The 3,546-nt window shown below is 46.2% G+C and overlaps 1 protein-coding gene across 1 annotated transcript in view; it reads right to left on the reverse strand.

Annotated features, from left to right (window-relative positions):
• HK1 (hexokinase 1) overlaps positions 1-2,255 on the reverse strand; it is a 132,289-nt gene extending 130,034 nt beyond the window's left edge. Inside the window, exon 1 of the mRNA XM_006023136.3 lies at positions 2,225-2,255. The gene's annotated coding sequence lies outside the window, so the exon portion shown is untranslated. The remainder of the gene's footprint in view (positions 1-2,224) is intronic.
• Between the last annotated feature and the right edge of the window lie 1,291 nt (positions 2,256-3,546).

A 3,546-nucleotide genomic window follows, 5' to 3' on the forward strand; every position in this document is an offset into this window, starting at 1 on the left:
AGGGAAGCCGGCAGCGACACCAGCCGCAGGGGCGGCAGGAAAGCCGGCAGCGACACTGACAGGGGACTTACCAGCTGCACCTGCAGCAGAACCAGCGGCAGCACCAGCCGGAGGACCCAAGGCACGAGACCCACGCGGGGGCAAGCCAGCGCCAAGACCAAGGCGTGAGTTTGCATGGGAGCCTCAGAGAAGAGGTAACGAGGGGGCGTGTCCAATGGGGCCCTGTCGGGCTGCACAGGAGGGCGGCCGAAGACCCGGAGTGGGGTTAGATAGTGGACCTTCGCGGCCCATAGCGGCCTTAGGAAGAGGCGGGGACTTAACACCCCAGTGGGGTGAGCTGCTAGGGCGGTGGAACCCAAGTCCAGGGCAATGCACGTGGCCCAGAGGCCAGAGGCACCCTTTTGGGCCTCTCAGCCCAGTAGTTTAGAGGCCTTAGTTATCACAGTGGTGGGACAGGCACGTCATGTCACAGGGTGCTTAGTATAGGGCGATAGGGAGTCCTATTGGAGGGACTAGGCCAGAGGACTTCATGGACCTTACACCAGGCCCGAAGACACAGGCACGCGGCTGGCAAGCCATAGACAGAGGTTGGAGAAGAGCCAAGGACACCAAAGGGGCCCAAAGATTGGCAGCCCAAGGTGGCGAGTGGCCGGGGTGTAGGGGAGGTCGGAGCCCCGTGAATGCCCACCGGAAGGCGCGACAACCCTGGAGGCTGCCCCAAGGGGGAACCCCTCCACTGAAGCAACATACAAAGTCGTGGCAGGCGAGTTAAGGGGACCCCCTGATGTTAGCAGGGGTAGCCTGTGGGGTCCACCCGCAAGCCCAGGACAGACACGATCCATAGTCCGGGCGAAGGCCACACGGGAGCACTTGGTCGAATGGAGGCGGGCACAGAGCTGTTATTGTCAAAAACGTGTCATAAAAAAGCTCCCTTGAATATACCCTGACTACTTGATATCTAGAAAGTAGCAGCCTGCCACACACTTACATTTTCACAGACCTGCATTTTCCATATTGGTTTAAACTTCTATTCCATCCAGGGTGTTTGGTTGTAGGACATAGGCAGGCAAAGTTCTTTGGCTAGATGTGATATCCTTTATCACAGTGTTTCTCAACCTGGGGTACGTGAGACATGGGCAGGAGGTACGTGGGTGCTGCATTTTGGTCTTTGCCGGCTTGGGCCGGAAGTTCCGGCCGCCACCCTTCCCACCATGTCTGGTGCGCCGCGGCTTTTACTCCCCAGCATCAGTGTGATGGGGGACAAGGAGGGAGGCCCCATGCAGGATGCTTTGCCCTGGGCCACAGTGTGAAAAGTGGGACTTGGCTTGCGGCAGCGAAACCAGAAGTGCCATGGTGGGACTTCCGATTTCCCTTTTGCCGCATCCATCGGCAGGGGGTAAGTAAGGTACCAAAGGTTGAGAACCACTGGTTTTTTTAGATCAACTGAGTAGTTGGAACAAAGTTCCTTGCAAGCTTTCGGGCACAAGTACCCTTTCTTCAGGCATAGGAAGATTCTACTGTTGTTCTGAGATCTCCAAGGAATGAAAGAAGCTAAAACTGTGACAGGAGGTCAGTGAGAATGTAAATAGGTGGAAATTAGGAAAACAATGGGTAGAGAAGGGAAGGGAGCCTGGGCAAGGAGGGGGAAAAATGGGTGAAGGAATGCCAAAAGTTAAACAAGGGAGACTTTACTCCAGTGACAGCAACTGCTCAGTTGGTCTAAGAAAAGATAATCGCATTCCACCCAAGAGAGTGTACAAACACCAGCAGATTCTCCTTATGTCTGAAGAAGGATGTTTGTGCCAAAAAGCTTGAAAAGAACAATTTTTCTAACTATTTCGTTGGTCAGATGAAAGTATCACATTTACCCAAAGAACACTGTCTGCCTCTTTTCAAGGGAGGACAGCCAAAATAATAATCTATAAGTGATTAGCAATTATCCAAGTACAGTACCTGAAATTTTTGCCTCCCTCTAAAATATCTGGCTGGATTCTTGACTCAGTGAGTCTTTGGTCAGATTTTTATCACAAATCCTACTGCAAGCTTCTAAACAGGTTCTTGTTTGGGGCTAGAACTTGTATTTTGAATACACACACGCACACACACCAACTCGATTTAACTATCAATGCTATTTAGTTCCAAATTCTATTATACTGTGAAATAATAAGCCCATAGATGATAATAATAATAATAATACCACCAATAACAACAACCAGATACCTACTTCAGTGCCGTCTTAGGTTGACAGGTGTCATCCTGAAAGCTGCTTAGCAAAGGTATCTTCAGAAACTTCATATCTTGACATATCTAGGATCGTGACTGAATGCTGCAAAACTTAGCTGCTACTAAAGGAATGCCAACATTAAATATTCCTGTTTTTTTTCCTTTACACTTAAGGCTTCCCCCTGTCAACTTTCTGGTATTTGTCAGCATGGTGCATACTTTACTGGACAGATATCTAGCTGTAAATTCCTTCATCTCTCTATTGCCAGCATTCTGTAGTTAGAGAGCTAAATATCTGTCAGATATAAATGCTACTTACTGCTTATTCCTGCTGCAGTCTGTTGAAGTAAACACATTTTGTTTGAAAACTGTAAACAAATTATTCTTAAATCTTTCAAAAAATGTGAATTATGTTCTTTAACAATATAATTTCATTGTGAGGAATGAAGGCATTCCTTTCACTGTAATCATGATAACATACCAGCTGGTTTTTTAGCATCAATTCTTTTTTGTATAAAATGTAATGACCATACAATTATTTAAATTTCATGCTAACAATCTGGGCTTTAGACTTCGCAGTGGAGCAGCGCTGTATTGAGAACACAAACTTGAAAACAATGGAAAAAAGTTTCTAGACAAAAGTCCTTGCATGCATAACAGACGGCCTTTAAAATTCACTCAGCCCAATCACGCCCAAATAAAAACAAAGACATGTCACTTGCAGGTTAAGTAGCAAAAAGCTAAATCCTTGCTTCTATAGCACAACTCAAAAAAAAATTACCAGCCCCCTGGCTTTAGCTTGGTGACTTGTTCAATCATTTTGCTTTTGGCTTCCTGAAGCTTTCCTTGGTCGAGTGGGATATAAACCTAAATAACAACAGCAGCAGCAACAATGATAATACTAATAGTTTGCTACAGCATTACTCTCTTCTCTGAAGCATGTTTACCCTTCATGAATTTACACAATTTCTCTCATATTTTTTTTACCTATTTATTTTCCAGAATCAACTGTAGTTCTAGAATCAGTATTTTGTACAGTCCTCATCAAGGTTTTCATAATATGCCTAATAGGACAGCACCTTCCTTGTTTACCTGGGACCTCACCTTACTCTACATGCATAGCTCCCAAAACCTGCACAACTCTTCGCAATCTCATGAGTTTGCAAGAATGGAGGTCCCCCCACCCCCTGTCCTTATTCAGTCTCTCTCTAATAATACAGTAACAGTAACAGATGGCACATGTATAGATACTTCCACCTATACATGTCTAAAAGGATTTCCCCACATAGCTGTGTCAAAGGGAAGTAGAATACGCTGGCCTTA

This window comes from Alligator sinensis, unplaced genomic scaffold (assembly GCF_000455745.1).
Source record: "Alligator sinensis unplaced genomic scaffold, ASM45574v1 scaffold546_1, whole genome shotgun sequence".
Lineage (NCBI taxonomy): Eukaryota > Metazoa > Chordata > Crocodylia > Alligatoridae > Alligator > Alligator sinensis.